The sequence below is a fragment of the Vicugna pacos genome, unplaced genomic scaffold, assembly GCF_048564905.1.
Source record: "Vicugna pacos unplaced genomic scaffold, VicPac4 SAC-SAT, whole genome shotgun sequence".
In the NCBI taxonomy this organism is placed as follows: Eukaryota; Metazoa; Chordata; class Mammalia; order Artiodactyla; family Camelidae; genus Vicugna; species Vicugna pacos.
The window spans coordinates 19,225,072-19,245,148 of record NW_027328721.1 but is presented as its reverse complement, the minus strand read 5'-3'; the positions used below and the strand labels follow the sequence as shown (position 1 = coordinate 19,245,148).

Genomic DNA, 20,077 nt, shown 5'->3' with positions numbered 1-20,077 from the left:
GCTTTATTTCTTTGCCAGGCAAAGGAGCTCACAGTGGGCTAATGCCTCCAAGACTATGGGCCTGCCAGGGAGAGAAGGAAGGGTGCTTGAATTCAAGGAGTGGCACTGGTTTCCTTAGAGATCACATTCTGGGTGACAAATTGTTGCAAAATTGTCCTTGCTTTTGCTGAAGCAGCTGTTCCTTCCACTGGGCATGTCATTATGGGCACATTGTTGACCTCTGGCTTTGGGAATCTTCTAATATTCTTGTGCTTAGAACAAAGGGTGTGCAGGAAGGGAGGCTGTGGAAAAGCGCTAGAAAAAAAGTGTGCAGTTTAAAGTCAGGCTGGTATATGTCTCTAATATCTATGCAGACTGAGACCCAGGGCCTCCTTCTACAGCACCGGCACAGGACAGGACCTACATCTCAAACAGCAAAACACAAAGAAAACACAAGAGACTACAAACAAGTGCCTGTGTGTGCAGTTGCAATGAGTTATGAACAATAAGAGACAGAAAACAGAAACCCAATTGCCATTTCTGAGGTGTCGGGGGCAAAAGCACACAGCCCACCAGGGGGCTGGGCAGACCACCCAGCCACCCCTCCTCTCCAGCCTCACCCTGGTGGGCCAGAGCAGTAAAAACACCATCTGAACCTTTGAACACTTAAGCAGTTACAAATACCAGATGGTCGCCAATGACAATACTCCCCACTGGGAATTCCTTCCATATCTATGGAAAGTGGGAAGTGGACGCCATTCTCCCCTAACTGCTTCCTAATTAACTGGGGTTTCATCTGGGTTTTTTTCTGATGGAAAAATGCACGTGTTCATGCCATTTAGTAAGGGGTCATGTTAGAGATTTTACCATAGTTTGACAAAGGTAGGATACAAAGCACATCAAAAGCTAAAAAACATATAAAACCCTGGAATAACATTGATGAGCACAAGCAATAGCTTAAATATTCCTGAAAACACAGAGCACAGCTTTTAGGAATTGAAAAGAAACTTGGAAACCAATGAGGGACGTCAGAGAGAACTTCAGGGGCATTTGTGTCAGCGCCGTCAACATTCTGAATCCAGGTTTTCACGTCATCAAGAAGGGAAGGGGCATTTCCAGATTCATCAGGGATGTGAACACAGTGCGTGGCAGGAGTAATCACACTGGTTTCTCCCTGAGAAGCCGGCAGTATGTCTAATGCCACCTGGCTCTGAAAAGCTGTCTTCCACACTAGGGGGAACTCCGTGTTCAACAGTGTAAAACTCTGCTGGCTATCACTCGGGGCTTTTGTGTGAAGTTAGCCAAGGCCTCTACATGCAGGGTCACCTTCTCCAATCCTATATTAGGGACAAAGAAGTTGAGTAGACAATCAAACCAGAACAGCGTGAGGACAAGCCCCAGCAGCAGCCCTTCTGAGAAGAGGCTGCTGGGTCATCCTTCTCCTTGGAGTAACCAGGCACAGCCCAGATCAGAGCTCAGGCCAGGTGAGCTTAAGCCACTGATTAAGGAAGACTTGGGGCTGCACACCTACGTGTGTGAGGACTGCAGCAAGTGTAAATGTGAGGAGTGCACCCACCCAAGGCCTGCCATCAGGTTGGATCTGCAACAAGCAGTCCCTGCACTTGGCCCAGAATGTGACTGACTGGGACCTGTGTCTGCATGTGAAAGGTCTCATCTCTCATTTTTCCAATGATGATGAGGACGACTTGTGTCCCTGCTGCCAGTCTCACCACTGTACACACTGGTCGGCCACAGGTGTCATCTCCCTCTTCTTGTCCTGACCATGGTGTTACCTTTCAGCCTAGGGTTGCCCCAGATTGTGCCAGGGGTGTTACGATCTGGTGAACAATTCTTAATGACACTGTAAACATTCACATAGGTTGCTGCAAAACTCCCACTGTTTTTTCCAGACACAATGTGCTGTATCTCTGTTTACACAACACCACCTGTATCTGAGAAAACCAACTTATGCCCCACTACATGACACAGTCACAAAACACCACACCACTATGTTGCACATTGGGAAGCGTGTGAACCAATCAGCACATTTTCAGACTGTGTCTTGCCCCACAGAAGCCTTCGCTGCAAGACCCTCACTTCCCTTGGACCCCATGCACACCACACAGTCACAGTAAAACTTAACTTTTACTTTCCAGGCTTCCTGACAAACCGTTCAGTGCAAAGAATATCTATGTGAAGATCCACCACTCTGTAAAAAAGAATATTTTAAGAGGCTATTTTAAATTTGATCTTGCTGGAACTTTTTATAAGGGACCTCAAGTTAAACTTTAAAAGGCCTCCCAAGGTCAGGAAAGCCACGCCACCAGCCCTCACCTGCAGTACCTGCGGGCCCAGGTGGATTTTTCTCTTCCTGAGTTCCAAAATATCTTGAGGTTCCTGCAGCTGCCATGAAGTGGCCTTCCTCATTCACTTGGAAAGGTTGCTAGGAACCTAAGAGTTTCCTGGAGGTCTCAGGTAGAAGGAAAAGATAAATGCTTCAATTCTGTTCACAAAGGTGTAATTTAACAAATTTCTGTAAGCCATAATTAGCTTCAGGGGAAGATTATCTCATATCTGGAAAATAAAGATTAAAAGCCAGAAATATTTCAGATAAAACCAAAAATTGGAACTATATTCATCAGTTTACTCCATTTCATGTAACTAATATTTCATTAACAGTTTTATGAAATAAAAAATTCCATTAGATTTCTTTAATTTCTTACCCAGCTCAGTGGTATGATCTGAAAATCAGAAACCTGTACTTATCAAAAAGTGCTTTCCATAAACCTTTTGAAAAGGAGGCATTTTGCAAGGGCATCAGAGTAAAAGCCTAACTGTCTATGAGTGACAGAAGGCTCAGGAAGGCATGGTTACAAACCTGATTACAATTCAGCTGACAAAGAAACTTGGTTAATGCTGTGACATACATTTTAAGACAATAACTGGAATTATGATTGATAATATTTTATCAGGACATACCAAATTTTAGGTATTCCATATAACTTCTAGAATCTTTATGCTAATAACATTCACAGGTACAATATAATGTAAGATATTTTGTCATCACTCATTCAATAATGCTTCCTATGTAATTTAACATATCAAATGAATGCAATCAGTTTGGGATCTCTTTTGGGGATGCTCCATGGGTTCTTTGAAGCATTCCAAAGTTAAATGGATGTCAAAGTAACTTAATTAATATTTGATAATTGGGAATTTTGTCAGAGTTTTAAAATACTTGGTCAGATAAGATCATAGATCATTGCAAAACAATTCTTATTTGTTTAACCAGAATGACAATAAAATATTTAAAGAGCAGCTAGGGAACAGATTGCCTAAAGACAAAGAAATTCACATACTCTGTTATCAGAAGCCACTCAACAGTTTAAGAAATCTTTCTTTCACTAACAGAGAGTAAAAACAAATGCAACCTTGCATCTGTCTACTCTTAACAAAATCCGTTTACCTAATTACATTTGATCAAGCCTTAGATTTTCTTAGAAAATCCCAACCATGTACAAAATTCTTTTCTCAGTGTGTCTTTTCCACAAACCTCCTTCAACTATCTGTATCCATATTGTTTTGTCCCTTATTTTTTTTCTGTTCAGAAACAAAAAGCTCAAGGAGAAAATCATCTTTTTTCTTTTTCCTTTTAACAAAAATCATTTCCATTCTTCACACCTTTATTTACTGAAAACATACTTCCAATTTTTTCTTACACACTGAAGGGCATACATACGGCATGCGGTATTACAGTAAAATACCACCTTTCCCCTAGTCATGGGTCTGTACCTAGTGTTGAACCAAGCAATCAAAATTCTTCCCAAAGGACTGTGATGAAACAGAAATGATGTCACCCATTTTGATCTCTAAGCAAAAGACACGAAGCAGATCTCAGTCAGCAGATGGAAGCCTCAGAAACCAGAAAGACCAGAAACTGAAGCTGAACTACAGAAATCCAGAATGGGTTCCAAGTCCCACTAAGCCCGTGATCACTACCCAGGTGGCAACTTCCAGATCAGGAATTCCAGTTAAGGGGTTCCACCAGATTGAGAATCCCTTTTCCAGAGTCTTACCCAGACATGGGCCCGGAGTCCTGCTGTGCACCCCTAGGGACTTACGCTAATTCTGGCTGAGGGGTCGTGACTTCTCTGATGTTGCTTTTCTTTTTCTCCACATAACTTCAGTGCAGCAGGAAGTCTAAGCTGGTGCAGGTGAGGGAAAAGGGTGTTTCCCCAAATCAATAGTGGCTTCAGCAGATGCCTGGGTGGTCCATCCTCCATTCTGCACTCCGTTCCCATAGTCCCAACCACCAGAGACAGAAAAGTATGACCCTGATGAAAGCAATTGGAGTATATGCAAATAAATTGAAAGACATCTCAGGTTCATTGGTTGGAAGAACTATTATTGTTAAGAAATATTTCTACTACTCAGAGTGATATGTATATTCAATGTAATGCCTGTCAAAATTACAAGGGCATTGTTCCCTAAAACAGAAACACAATTATGCAATTGAAACTTGGGTTTGAACAAATTAATAGAGCATAAAAGTGTTCAAAAATGCAATAATTGAACTTTCAACTTTGTAAGTTAAAAGAAAATAAAGATAAACACAAGTGAAATAGGTTTGACTCATTTAAAATAAAGTAAATTTTAATAAAAATTTAAACATAATTAGGAATAAAGAATTAAATGAAGAATGATTATTTTATTAATAACAATTTTAAAAAGCAAAACTTTCAGGGAAATAAAATAAAAAAGGACAATTCAGACTTCATTCTCATTCAGGATGTAAAAATTTAGAAGTTTTAACTCTATCTAACAACAAATGAAAAACTAACTAAACAAACAAAATCAATGACTCCTGTTAGAAGCCTCAGAGTACTGAGGTTACAGGGCACATTGCCACCCCCAAACTGGGGAGACAGACAGATGGACACAAAGACATTCACTGACCAGAGTAGAAATGCACAAGCAGAAACCTCCATGGACCCCAGGGAGGAAACCCGAACCGTAGCTGACAAACTGCTGGAGGCTCAGTGCTCCAGTCTGAGAGTTAAAAACTGCAGGGGCCGCAGTTCTAGGAGGGCCCCCACTTTTGTTCAGGATTCCTACCAGGTTCTCACATTGACAATTGGAGACAATGTGCCTCACTTCCAGCAGGGGAAAAAGAAAGCAACTATTTTGAAATAGGCCCACAACATTTCATTCTTCTTAATGAGGGCTGCCCCCAAGAGAAAATAAACAGACCATAAACAACTGGGGACTGAGCAGAACATAACTGCCCTGAAATACACAAGTCCAGCCCTCCCTGGAGAAACCATATAAATGTAACAAATGTAAGAAAAGCAGTAGCCAGAGAGCTAATCTTTATTCATACCAAAGAACTCACATGATAGAGAAACTTAATATTCACAACCAATGTAAAAAAGCTCTCATTGATCATAAGAACATATTCTCATTGCTGAGCAGACAGGTCTATAATGACTCTGGGTGAGCCTTCATCCAAGCTCCAGCCCTGGGTGCACACAAGAAAATGATATATAGGAATAATCTCTAAAACACAAAAGAAGGAAAAGCATTATTTTATTTGGAGAAGAAAGCTCTTAGATTGCACAAAATAATTCTTAGTGGAGAATCAATTCAGTCAATTACACGTTGGGTTTCTATTCCTCACACAGTGACACTTGCAGGACATTGGAGGATTCTCACTGCAGGAAACACTGTCAGTGTCATAAGTGGAAGAGGGTCTTTAGTGATCACTCATTCCTCAGTCAACTTTTGTGATCTCACACTGCAGAGATGGCAATGTTTCAGTCAATGTGACAAGGCCATCAGCTGGAATCTGTGTCAGAAAACATACTGAAAAGACAGGCTACGAAGAATCCTTTAGCATACTGCTGAGCGTTGGACTTTTGCTAATGATCTATTATTTTAAATTATAAGGTAAAGACAGGATTCCAAAATGTTCTTGGAAATGCTGAAGGAAATTTTGGAAACAAGTAATAACAAGATAAATCAACTGCAATTAATTCATACTTGCTTATATGCCTACAGTAATAGTTGTTGCTGAATTTGTCTTGACAAAACCATGGAACATTATGATGAATGAAAATGGAATATTTTTTCCTTCAATAATATATTACTAGTAATCCTTTAGTCAATCCCTATAGTTAATGAAATAAACACTATTACAAAGATATACATCAATCAGAAGATAACTTTGAATGATTCTGGAAATTGTGATGCCAAAAATAATGTCTTTAATATTAATTATATATGTATGTATGTATATAAATATATATTTAATATTTATGTGCATATACAAAAATAACAAGAATGAGAGATAATTCTGATAAAAGAAAATTGAAGTGTATTTTAAATTTTTGAGGGGGCTTCCACACCAGCCCTCACAGGCTCCCTCTTCCGCCAGCTCCCCCTGCCCCCTCCACACCCACCCATATACGGGAGCTCAGCCACCGGCCTGGGCATCTGCCTCGGGTTGCCTTGCTGCTGAACAGCACACATGTGAAATTAAAAAAAAAAAAAAATCACCCCAAGAAAATGCCCTCTGTGCAAGTTAAAAATGAATGAATTAATTAATATGTATGTATGTATGTATGTATATAAATCTCTCTCTCTCTCCCATGTGCTCCTTACACCCCGGGACCCGCGAGGGGGCACGGGCTCCGGCCGAGGGGCCTCTCCGGCCGGCGCGGCTCCCCCGGCCTCCCCGGGCGCACAGAGCTCAGCGCCGCAGCCACTCACAGCAGCTTCTTCCCCGAAAGCCACGGCGCGGGGGCCGCTGACCGACCGTGTGAGAGGGGACGCGGCCCACCACCGAAGGGTGTGCGGGCTCAAGATCCAAGCCGCAGCGCCACCGCCGCCACCGCGCCCGGGGAGGCGGGTGTGGAGAACGAGCCCGAGACGGCGAAGCGCAGCGACCGCGGACGGCGCAGCCCCGTCCCCGCCGCCGCCTCCGCGCGGCGCCGCCCGCCCGCCCGGCGCGCGCCTTCAGAGCCCCGTCCGCACCGCCCTCCCCCGGGTCCCCGGGCCCCCGCCCGGATTTACGCCTTCTCCGGTGTTGCTCAGCCTAATCCATTCCCTCCCACCGAGCAGGGCAGCACAAAAATAAAAGAAAAACAGAATGGGAGGAAGGCTTTGCTTTTCTTGTTCCCTTTGGCTGGGTGGCCGTGCTGAAATTGTCAGTTCTTTTTGTCCCCACCCCAAGTTCACAGTCACCTGGGGAGCTCCCGAGGGCCTGAGTCTGTGAGAGCGGGTTGAAAACTAGCAGAGCTCCACAAAGCCCGACCAGGGCGTCTGCACCGCCGCCCGATCCCGCGGAGGGATCATCCTCCTCCAGCCGCCTCCCTCGCTCTGCGTTTCTCTTCCAACCCCCGACCTCCTCCGCTCTCCGGCCGAGCCTGCTGCCCAGCGCCAGCTCCATCCTCCACCTGCCCCCTGGCTCCTCGGTCCCCGGCCAAACCAGCGATGAGATGTGAGGCAGGAGGGGGATTTGCGAGGGGACCTGCCTGCTTCCCACTCCCATGGCTCCCTGCCTGCTGCCTCCTCCTGCCTCCTGCTTCCCTCCTGCGTCTTTCTGACGCTCCCTAGTCGCCTCTGGTGTGCATCTGAGTGTGCTTTTTAGAAATTGCTCCTTGCTTTTGCAACCCTGAAGCCAAAGTGGGGTGATGGGGGCACCTAAAGGAGAAGCGGGATGTTAAAAAGGCAAGAGACTGTAGATTTGCAACACTGGACAACCAGCGGAGTACCCTGGCTCTTCTGATCTCTGTGCCAGGTGGAGGAACTTCCCGGTTTTAGAGCAAGACACTCATTGTTCTCAGTGCCCCCTATTTGCTCCGGGTTTAGGATCCAAGGAGTCCCAGCAAAACGTTCTCCCCCTGGGCAGTGGCAAGGTGGTATCAGGGTGGTAGTTGGGAGGATTTCTCAAGAAGAAGCAACCATTGCTCCCATCTCAGTTTTGGTAGCTGGGTGGAGTTCTGGGTTGAAAGTAAAAGTTCCCCAAATCCTGGTGGGTTTAGGTGAAGGGGATTCCAGGGTAAAGTCAGAGCTGGGAGATCCTTCTAAGTGTGCATCCCCTTCAGTATCTGCCTCCCATCCCTTGCCAGCTCCAAAAGTTTAAGTTTTAAACAGTAACAAGAAGTCAGTCCTAGAGGGTGGAGACTGGCAGTAAAATTTCACAGAACTCTGAGACCGACAATGAGTCATTCCCTGACTTAACTTGTCATTGTTGTTGCTGAGAGATGAGTGGGAAAGTGGGACATAGAAGAATGTTGCAGAAGTGGGAAGGGTTCCTTTTTCAGGACCCCATAGTACAGCAAGGTGTACATACACTTGATCTTGTAACCACAAAGAATTTCCCCAAGGAGATGCATTTCATAGCTCTTCCCTGAACATGCTCACTCCTTGCTTATGATGAAATAGTCCTAAGAACAAGCTGGGAGAAAGGTGTGTTTGGCAGGGGATCAGAGGTCCCAGCACTACGGTTTCAGAGACGGAAAAGGTGAGATTGTGACCCTCAGCAAGGCCTGCCTCCCCTACCTGGGGATCCCCAGAATTCCACATGCTGCTCACATCTGTACCCCTGTGGTGTCTACCATCCCAGGAGGGCAGGACCCCGTGCTGTCAGCATCACTGCTCTACCCTGGGAACCTGGCACACAGTAGGTATTCAGTAAATCATCATTGAATGAACAGTAATACTGGGTCCAATTTCTGTGGGTGTCTGTCCCCCCAGTTCAGGGACCCCTCAGGGCCCACCTCACAACTGAAATGAAAATAATAGTATCACCAGGAGCAACAACAGTTCCTCAGAATAAGTGGGCTTTTCCAAGCACTCTCCACCTGTTGCATCAGCCTCCCAGCCGGGAGGTGGGCTGTGAGGGGCAGCAGGCAGCACTGCACTCTCCACTGTAACAAGGAGAAAGCCAAGGGCCACAGAGAGGAGTGCCTTTCCAGTGTCAATGCTCACTTTCCCAACTTTTGGGAGACTGGAGGCTTTTCTGCTATATTCTGGACCTGAAGCTGCAAACCTGAGTGGACATGCCGCCCTCTCTGGAGCAAGGAACCACTAAGTGACCTGTCACTTGTCACCAAGCAGAGGGATTCATCCCAGCTCATCATGCTAACTGCAGATTGGGCTAATAGCAGGATCCTCTGGGAGACATCACACTCTTCCACTGTGGAAACGGGTGAACAGCCCACGGGTTTCCTGGAGAGGATGGTCACATGGCCTTGATCTGACCAATCAGCATTTTCCATCCTCCCTGGCCACTGTGATTGGCTCAGGGCTGGACACCAGCCCAATCAGGCTCCACAGAGTTCAGGCTTTGGTGCTGGAATCCTAGGGGAAGAGAAGTTCTATTTCAGTTGGGAGTTGAGGGGTGGTGATGTCATCCTGTGGCAGTTGGTGGCTGTCTTGCTCTCATAAAGGCAGAGCCATGTGAAGATGGCACCAATGCCAGAACCCAGAGGTGGGGAAGGATGACTTCTGCTGATGTCACTGAGCACCAGATAAAGCCCTGCCTGAAGCTGTCTCCCTGTGAATGTCTCAGTTAAGTAAGTCATTCTCTCCTGCCCTGTTTGCTTCTTTAAGCCACTTTGGTTTTCTGTCACTGGTTTAAAACAAACAAAAACAAAACTATTCTTTCAAGTTGGCTAAATGGAGACCCTGGAACTGCAACAGTGTGGTGACAGGCAATGATGTGGCTAATAGATTCCAGAGCCCTCTGTTCAAATAGAGGATTGTAACTGACAAGGGAGAGTAAATATGGCCTCAGTGAATGGATTTGCCTAGTGGCAACTCCCAGTTCCTGGATATTAGTGTGCACACACTCAGCCGGGTCTCAGCTCTGCTGTCACACCTGCTAACCCACACCTCTCCTCTCCCACGTGCCTAGCCTTGGGGCTGAACACCCCAGGGCACTTGGAACAGCCCAGAGTTTTGTGTTGTAATTTACACAGGCTGCCCCCACGTCTGAGGGTGAGGGTGACTGGGTTCCAGTTTACAGAGGAGAAAACAGACTAGAGGGGCTTGCTGGTGAGCTGTGGGGGTGGGACTCCAATCTACCATCTGACCTATGACTTCAGAGTGGGCAGCCTCCCCACCCTTAGCCAGGATGCTTGCTAAGCCTAGGGGCTCAGGAGTCCTGCTCCGTCCATCACTCCACCTGGAGGTGAGGGTGGGGAGTGGAGGGGTGGGCTCTTCTCTATACAACACTCACCCCTACAGGGACTCATGTGTGACACCACAGACTGTAATTCCTTTCTTATGACCTGGGCCTCCTTGGCCAGGTGTGAGAGGCGCCTTGACATGTGGGCACTGCAATTCATGGGTGCACATGTGAGCAGGTACACCTATGACTGAGGGAACAGCACCCCAAATTAAAGCCCCCCATGCTCAGATGATTACATTCTGGAAGTGAGGGGTGCCCAGGGGTCAGGGGGCCAATTCTCAACTTGGGGGCAAATTGTTGTCATCCAGGGGGATGATATTTTAAATTAAATTACACATTTGCAATCCAATAGTCAAGCCCCTTTCTCAGCAGCTTTGTAGCCTCTCAGCTTTTACTCCTCTCTGTGACCACGTTCTTAGCTTCAAATTGAGTCCCATTATGGACATAAATATATCCCTTTCATGTGTCACCTTCAGAGTAAGAGACCACCACAAACTCCCTTCCCTTCCCCTTGTCAACACCTCCACACAGGAAGTGAGGTTCTTTTGAAGCATTTGTGCTGATGTGTGAGCTAAAGATTTAGAATGACCAGGCTAGGAGGGGCCTGCCCCACATGTCAAGGGGGGTGGGCGGGTAGCTGGTGATGATTCACCTATAAAACCTCAGCTGGTATCAGGCAGTGACAACAGAGTGGCAGCCAAGGGCTGAGCAGGTGCAGAATAAGCAGATTAAATGTGTTTACGCAGCCACCTCTGGGATGGCGGCCCCGGAGCATGACTACAAGTGTGGAAGGTAGAGGGTCCCCAGAGCCTGTACCCCTAACTTCTAAAAATCAGGGTTAAGGTGTAGCTTCGAAATCAGAAAACTGGGGTTCAAAGCTTCCACCATCACTTGCTCAATTATTCAAAGCAAATGAGCTTCAGTTTTCTCATATGTAAAATTGGAACATTGAAGCCTCTCCCTCTGTATATATCACATTTTCTTTATCCATTCATCTGTCGATGGACACAGGTTGTTTCCATATCTTGGTTATTGAAAATAATGCTGCAGCGAACATGAGGGCACTATTCTCTCTTTAAAATAGTGATTACATTTCCTTTGGCTATATTCCCAGAAGTGGAATTGCTGGACCATATGGGAGTTCTATTTTTGAATTTTTGAGGAAACTCCATACTGTTTTCCACAGTGATGGCACAGTTTACATTCCCACCAACAGCGCATGAGTTTCCCTTTTCTCCACAACCCAGCCAGCACTTGTCATCTCTTGTATTTTGATGACAGCCATCCTGACAGGTGGGAGGGGATATCGCACTGTGGTTTTGATTTGCATTTCCTTGATGATGAGTGATGTTGAGCACCTTTTCATGTACCTGTTGGACATCTGTGTGTTTTCTTTACAAAAATGTATTCAGTTCCTCTGCCCACTTTTTAAATCAGATTGCTTGTTTTTGCTGTTGAACTGTTAGAATTCCTTATATGTTTTGGGTGTTAACCCCTTATCAGATATATGGTCTGAAAGTACTTTCTCCTAGACTGTCTGTTACCCTGACCTCAGCTTTCTGGAGTCAGACCCGCTACCTTTGCGCCACGAGGTCAGCCGCGACCTCTGCTTTCTGGATGACCGGGGTCCAGGCACTCGGGAATCATCACTTCTCACACGTGTTTCCAATAGTGGGTGGGTGGGGGCTGTGTTCTGATAAAACTGCAGAGCTGTGGGTCACCATCCCCTCTTCTAGGAGTTGGGCTCTCAGGAGTGCAGTGTGGGCAGGGATGTTTCCCTGAAGTCATGCGTCTGATAGTCACGTGGTCTGGAGCTTACATCTTCTAGCCCGGTTGTGATGGGGCAATTTGCAAAGGGAGGACCTTGCAGCTAAAACACTGAGCAGGTGCTTGTGTGCCTTGTTGGAAGGACCTGGAAACCAAGTTGTGTGGAACAGGGACTTCCCCAGGTCACAAGGCTCAGTTCAGACTTCTGGGTTGCAGAGCTCTGCTCTGAGCCACTGTCACTGAGGAGGGAAGGGCCTCAGGCAGGAGGGAGGAGCTTCAGGATTGCACTTTCCCTGATTGTCAAGGGTCAGCTCTGGTGACATGTAGCACATAGCTTAGCTTTGGACCTGTAAGAGGAGAGATTCTTGGGGGAGGGCTGGCTTTTTCCTCTGATTGAGGGCCTACTGTGTGCCAAGCACAGCAGTCCTCTGAGTCAGTGCTGGAAAGCCAGGCACAGAGAGGTACGGGAAAGCCTCCAGGCCACACGGTGGTAAGGGCAGCACTGGGGTCTAATGCAGACCTGACGCCCAGCCCACACTCTCTCCTTTCCCAGGACCGTGGCGATCCCACTTGTTGGGATCCCCTGATAGGGTATGGGCCCTGGGACCTTCCCTGCTAAAATGTCAAGAGCCTTAAGAGGGAGGTTGGGGTAATTCCTGAGTCCATGATGCCCAGAGGCTGCTCTCAGCGAGGGGCCCAGCACACACTGGGCCGAATCCTAGCTCTGTCCTGAGTCACTATCCTCCCTGCCTCAGTTCTGCCCACACAGGGCTGGAACAAGCAGACACTTTACAAGTTTTTAAGGAACCTCCAGGATACTGGAAGCAGCACCCGCCCACAGGGAGGGCCGTGGGGTCAGCTGCACTTGTCTCCTTGTCTTTTTCTCGCCTCTTTGCTGGATGAGGAGAAGTCCTAGCAGGGCCCTGGCTTGTCCCAATTCTCATCCCCTCTCATGGCCCAGCAGGGGGTGGTGTCCAGGCTGGACTCTGTCCTCTGCTCCTTCTGGGCACCCTCAGGCCCTGCACCTTGGCTGCCTGGACACTGTCTTCCAGGGGCCTCTGCGTGCTTCACCACGCACCTGGCATTCCTCAATTCTGGGCTAATCTAGTGCCTTCTGGCCCTGGGCCTCACACCGACTCCGTGCTGAGTGGAAGTGCACTGATGGACATGCTGGGCCTCCTGGACTGTCTGGGGGAGCCCGATAACCCCATCTTGCTCATGGCCCAGAGAGACCAAAGTGGTGAGAGGGTGTGTCTCCATTCATGTGGATTTGCTCAGAGATTCTTAACAATATGAGGGACAAAAGGATGACATGAACACAGAAGAGCTGGGTGGAGGGGATGTCAGCAGAGCATGAGGTTGGGGCGAGCCCGGGCTGGTTTCATAACCCCCTCAGCCTTGACTTTCTCATCTTTAAAGTGGGACAGACTATTGTGAGGTGAGCGGGATCCTGACCCATGGCCACTGTCCTACACGCCTAAGAAAGAGAAGCTCACTGACTCCTCGTGGAAATTTGTGGGGCAGGGACAGCCGTTGTCACCCATTCCTGCAGAAGAAGTAACTGAGGCACAGAGAGGACAGGTGAGGTGACCACCCCAGGTTACAGAGCCCAGGCCATCTGGTTCCAGTGTCCAGGCTCATGATCGGTGCCCACTCTGGGTGTCCCCCCTCCCTTCACCCTCCACTGGGACCCACGGCCGCAGCCTCATCTCAGTGTGATTGTTCATGGGGAGCAGGGAGGGGGCACTGAAGGCCCGTTTCTCTGAGCACTGCTTTCCCAGGAGGATCAAGGGGTTGGTTTTATTCACTGCTGGACACCCAGGCCTGGGCCCAGGCCAGCCACCCTGCAAGGCCTGAATCAATGATTATTGAGTAAATACATGAACATCTGCATGTAGCTGCATAGTGCCCCATTTCCTCATGTTCACAGCACACCTGGCTGCACGGCTGACACTTCTTGTCATCAGGCCTCTGCCAGGGACAGTCAAGGGGATCAGAGCTGCTCAGCTGGGGACAGGGAGCCTCAGGGGCCCTGTGGCTGTCCCAAGCCTCTCCTGGGCTGTCCCATGACAATCCACAGGGAGGCCCAGCCAGCTTCCAGGAGCAGCAATGAGGGCCTCACCCCAGGGGTGTGGAGTAGGTGTTGAGTGACTCTGCATCTGACGGGGCCCTGGGGGTCAGGCTGCTTTCAACATCCATTCCAGGCCTACACCCCTGCTGGCAGCATGGAGCTGGTCATAAAGGACACAGGCCATGGGGCCAAGGTTATAGCAGGTCCCTGTTCCCTCTCTGTGCCTCAGTGTCTTCATCTGTAATGGAGAACTAGTAACAGGGCCATGGAAGGGCTCACTGAGATCCTGCTCTGTGGCCTTGGGTAGACACTGCCCTCCTTGTACCTCAGTGTCCTTGTCTGTAACACAGAACTAGTAGCATTTTTCTTAGCCCCTTTGGCACATTTTTCTGAGTCACTTTCCATATTGGGCCCAGGGCTCTCACAGAGCTCACAGATTGGAGAGGTAATCAGAGTGATGTCCCAGCTCTGGGGGTGCCAGGGGAGGCCAGAGGGGCTGCAGGAGGGACTTGGAATCCAGAAGAACTTCATGGAGGAGGTGAGGTCTGAGCTGTGTCTCCAAGGATAAGCTGTCATCTAGCCGGAACCCACGTACATGATAAATGAGAGTGTGAATGAATGAACATCCCTCTAACAGAGAGTGAGGGGGGCAGCCCCCCAGGCCAAGGCAGGAAACGCAGGGCACCCTGGGGGAACAGAGGGCCAGGCTGCAGTGTGATGCCAGCCTCATCATTTATGGACATCTTGCCACCACTATAACCTGTGCTCTGGTGAATTTGGAGTCCTCGTCTGTCCTCTGCTCCAGGGTCCTGCTGTTCATTCCCAACTCTGCCCACTTGTCAAAATCTGTGTCCTCAAGTGAACATGGACCCGCCTCATGGAGGATTATGAACAGGGTGTTTGTGTGCAGCCCGAGGCTGAAGCGGGGAGGAGAGGATGATGGGGTTTCCCCAGAGCGGGATCATGGGCCGGGAGGCATCAGAGGGATGAGGAAGGCCGAGCCTCAGGACTAAAGGATCCCACTGGTGGTGGCCTCTTTCATGAGGGGACTTCACAGGGAGGAGGAAGTCATGGGGCAAGGGCAGAGCTCAGTTTGGGGTTCGCTGACCTGGAACAACTCAGCACAGAGTTGTCCAGAGGAGCTGGAGGTAGGGGACAAAGGTGCCACTGAGGTCAGGGTCAGAGCCTGAGACCCAGATGAGTGGGGCAATGGTGCAGGAGAAGGGGCTTGAGGATGTCAAGATGTTCACTCACTGGGACCTCAGGACGTAGATCTTCGTGTTCACTTCACAGCTGCCTGGTGCCTAACAGAGCTGGGCTTAGGGAGGTCACTCAGACACGTGCTGACAACCCAGGTTCTCCTGTTTCCATACTAAGTCCCTGGTGTGGAGACAGCTGGCACTCTCTTGAGGCATACAGACCCACCCCTGGGCTCTCTGTATGCCTGGAGCCTAGTGGCAAATTACCTCCCACTCCCCACTGCACGACCCTTTGCACACCTTCGTTTCTACAAGATATAAAACATCTTGTCTTAATGTGTGTTTACTCTATGAAAACTCATTGCCTCAGGAACACAGGCCTCACATCCTGCCCTTATCAAAGTGGTAAATCCTGTTGTTCAGGGAAGCCCCTGACAGATCTCACAACCAACCAGGTACCTGTGCATGAATTGATCATGCAGCCCCCTCCTCCTTGTGTGCACAGCACCCCCCAATAACAGACCCCACACTCCTACCCTTGGTGCTCATGCAGACACCTCTTGTCTGTGGGGCCCGATGTGGCCTATAGCTGTGTCCCTATTAAACTTTCCTAAACCCTTCTCAGACCCTGGTAGTTCTTTACCAACCCAAGTAACTAGCTCGCCATTGTGCCAAAACACCTGAGGCAGAATTGGCTAAATTTTACAGATTAATGATGCAGGTTATTTAGCTAGAAAGGTGAGATTAATGCTTACAAATAAAAAACAACATACATACTCAAGGTGGGACAAAGAATCCACAAGGACATCTAAGACCCTCCACGTGCATCCCACTGTGGCCTCAGGGCCTTTGCACTGGCTGCTCTTTCAGCCAGGAACTCTCTCCCTCTGCTTCTAAAACACCTCCAGGTGTCTGCTCAAATGTCTTCCCTGACCTTATTTTTCTCCATGTAACTTATCACCGCCGGACATTGTGTGTATTTTACTTATTTTTCTATGTGTCCCCCACCAGGCTGTCTGCTGCATGAGAATGGAGACCTGCCTGCTTCACTCCCTGCTGTGCCTGGTATCTGGAACCCGCCCAGCACACAGTAGGACCTCAGTGAATGTGTGTCGGGTGTATGAACGCTGTAGGCCACAGACAAGAATCTCCCCAGCAACGATGGTAAGAGTCATTAATTCACTACTTGCTGAGCCCTACTGTGTGCTGGGCACTGACCTGGGTGGGAGGCACACAGTGGGTGAGACACACAGTGAGCACACACAGTGTGTGAGGAGGGACACGTGCTCTGGAGAGCACACAGAGTTCAGATAAGTCAGAAGTTCAGGGTGGAGGAGGAGAGGGCCGGGTTGGGGGGCCAGTGGTGGCAGGGGAGACAGAGAGGTAGGGCCCAGGTCGTGCAGGGCTTGATGGCTCCTGTGAGGGCTTTCCCTCTGGGCAGCGGAACCACGGCTGGGTGCGGAGCAGTGGCCGAGTCCTGAATGCTATGCAGGAAAAGAAGTGGGTGTCTGCTGGGGAGATGTGCGTGGAGGAGGCTGTCCCTGTAGACTGTGCAGGCAGGGAAGGCTCCTCCTCTGAGGTGACATCTGAGGGGAGCCCTTGTATGGACCGTGTTTCTACCTTCTGCAGACTGGATGCCTTCATCTGCCCTGCAGGCCTAGGCGGGACACACCCTGTTCTCAGTCACCTGGACTTGGCCTCCTGCCTCCCTTGTGGGCCCTCTCACCCCAGGAGGAATCCTTCTTCAAGGTCTAACCCCCCACCTTTTCCACTGGACTTGGACTCACACTGAGCCACTGTCCACCTGCCCAGCTCACCCAGAGTCAAGTCCAGACACTTGGGGTCGCCATTCAACCCTAGAACCCATGAAGTTACTCAACTGGCCAGTCCTCAGCCTGCTCACCTGCCTCGCCTTTCCCTCCTGCAGAAACCCTGTGACAGCCCCTGTTCACAGCGCCCTGCCCCTCCGCTCCTGGCCCCGGGATTCCCCCCGTGGTGTGGCCCCACGTTGGGTGCCGGCCCACCGCCAGTCCGGTGAGTAGAAACTGCCTTTTCAATGGCAGTTGTCTCCTGATCTCTTGGCCTTTCTGAACCACAGATTTTCTACTAAAATAATCTATTTCAAACCAGCCTGTGAGACTCTTTGCAGACACTTATAGTAAACAAATGAAGAACAAAAGACCTGTATAATTTTTACATCGTCAACAAGTTTAATATTTTAATATAAATTAGAATTCCTTTCCCCCATAATATCATAGGCTCCTTGAGGGTGGAGGAGACATAAACATTATGTGGACAGGACCTGCAAGGTCCTAAATATCTGTCTTCCCAAACTGAGGGCTCAGGCCCAGGCTTAACCATGTCCTGCCTTCACACTGTGAGTGGAGTTTCATTGGTTTTCAAATTAAGCTTTTACACCTAGCTTAGTAGAGAAGTTGTCAGTTTCAAACTAATCTTTCCAGTAATAACCAAGTTACATCACTTGTGAGCCTCCCTGTTCCCTGAGTAAATCAGTTAGATCCACAAATGTCAGCAGGGAATGAGTCAGTACAGCGTATTTACACACACACTGCGTCTTTGGGAGACAGTGGGGCTGCACTCTGGAAGATGTCAGCTCCTGACTCATTTAGTTGGGAGCATCCATCTTCACATGTTGGATTTCCAGAGAAGTGTCCAGAGGGGAGAGTGGACTGGAGCCGGGCTTGGCTGTCACCCACGGAAGGGAGGACTGGAAACCTCAGGCATCTGTGGTCCTGGGAGCAGCTTGCCCCGGGGGAACCGCTAGCAGTGTCCCTTCCTAGACTGCTGTCCTGCTTAGAGGCAGGCCCAGCTGCTGTAACAGAGAAACAGGGAGACGTGGCCCTGGGTCAGAAGTGCCAGTTCTGTAGGGTAGGTGCATCTGCGAACACAGGTGCAGCAGGACGACCATGGTTAATGACACTGCATCGTGTCAGGGACACTCATCAAGAGAGTAGCCTTGAGATGCCCCCACCACACAAAGTGAGAAATGGGTGAGGAGGTGGGTGTGTTAATTAGCTTGCCAGTAGTAATCTTTTCACTATGTATATACACACCGAAATTTCATCATGTACTCTTTAAATTCATAGTATTCTTGTAAAAAAAAAAAAAAGACGAGGTCTGGGATGTGAGTGGCCAGCATCTGGACCGTCTCTGACTTCCACAAGACAGAAATGACACACCTGCCAGGCTCAGACCCGACCTGCAAAGGGTGGCAGCTTTTGCTTCGTTGTTCTTGGAAACCAGCCGGCAGGCTGGGCGGAAACCCGGCAGCCACACGGAGGCGGAGGCCCGGCCACCGGCCGCGCTGCGCCCGGGATGGCGGCCCCTGTGCGCAAGGCCTCCACTGAGGTCCCAGCGGCGGAGAGGAGCCGCCCCCCGGGCCTGCCCGCCCCGTGCAGCCCGGCGGGGTAAATGAGGATTGCTTTAAACTGCTGCGTTTAGGGGCGGCTGGTTTCAGGACAGCAGGTTCCTGAATGCCGCCCCGCCCTCGCCCCCGCCTGCTCCGGGTCCTCAGACTCCCCTCACCTTTTCAGACTGGGGTTTGTGCCCCGCAGAGCCACAGGTTGAGATCACCCCATGTGACAGGGTTTGGAGGTACAGAGGTTGAGTGAGGTCCTGAGGGTGGCCACACCCTGTTGGTCTGGTGTCCTTACAGGAGAGAGAGCCCCCAGAGCTGGCTCCCCGCCCCATGTGGACACAGCGAGGAGGCAGCCAGCTGGCGGCCAGGAGGATTGTCATCACCAGAAAGTGACCTCGCTGGACTTTGCTGGGCCTCCCCCCACCGGAACTGTAGGAAGATGAACTTCTGCTGTCCAGCCTCCTGGGTGGTGACCCTGGGTCGTGGCGGCTTTTCCAGCCTTGGCAGCTCTGCACACACTCCCTCCTGCCTGATGCTTTGTGCAGCTCCCGCCCAGCGACTGTGCTTCTAACTTGGGGAGGGATAGGAGGGGCATCGGCCAGGCCCCCCTCCTTATTCCCCCCTCTCGAAGCACCTGCTCTTCCCCACAGCACGGCTCAGGCAGTAGTGTGGCTTAGATGTCCCCGTACAATGCTGCTCCCATCCTCCCAGGTAGGTACGGGGCCTGGCACACCCACCTGCTCAATTTTTAGGAAAGATGCTTTTCTTGGCCAGGAAAGTGAAGGCCCCCTCTGACCCAGAAATCCTGCTTCCAGTGTAAATGCCAGTGGAACGTGGGAGCCGGCCTAGCAGTGAGTCCCGGGCCCTGAGCAAGAACAGGCCCAGCATGCCTCATCAGGAGCACAGACGAGCGTGGCCCATCCACACAGGGGACACTCACCAGCCACGGCCTCAGAGTGCGTCGCCCAGATGGCCAGTCCCCAAAGAGGGAAGTAGAACAGAAAAGCCCAGTGCTGCGGCTGAGAGGTGCCTGTCGGGGAGTCAGAAGAGGAGGCAGAACAGACACAGGACTGTCACTGAAGTCAGGGCACTGGACCCCTGGGAGAGGTTTGTTTTCTTTTACTGACTTGAGCAGTGAGGACAGTGGATCTTCAAACTATTAACAACACACACACACACACCCCTATATAGATGAGTATTTTATGTCTCCTGTGAGTTTATCAATAATTTTTAATGAAAAGAAACCACAATTTTTCAACAAAGTGCCGTTATTATTTTTAGAAGGGGGGACAGAGCCCCCGGTTTGCTCCTCAAAAACCCAGGCCTATTGCCACATTTGGATGAGCCTGGATGTCTGGCAGCACCCAGCCACCACCTCAGGCTCACCAGCAGCAAATGAGTGAACAGCCGGTGGTTCCCAGTTGTCTGAGTGCAAACCCCTTGACCAGAAGGACCCGACTCCCTCCCAGCACTTCTAGGTGGGCACC

The 20,077-nt window shown here is 49.6% G+C and overlaps 1 long non-coding RNA gene across 2 annotated transcripts; it reads left to right on the top strand.

The window, feature by feature from the left end:
* The first annotated feature begins 9,389 nt into the window (after positions 1-9,389).
* Positions 9,390-18,969, top strand: LOC140692166 (uncharacterized). 2 transcript variants are annotated; one of them, XR_012067753.1, is made up of 4 exons: positions 9,390-9,557; positions 16,223-16,375; positions 17,139-17,245; positions 18,888-18,969. It is a non-coding gene; the product is annotated as an uncharacterized lncRNA (long non-coding RNA). The 2 variants fall into 2 exon arrangements; XR_012067754.1 differs by lacking the exon at positions 18,888-18,969 and adding an exon at positions 16,841-16,960 and having other exon boundaries at positions 17,139-17,294.
* The last annotated feature ends 1,108 nt before the right edge of the window (positions 18,970-20,077 follow it).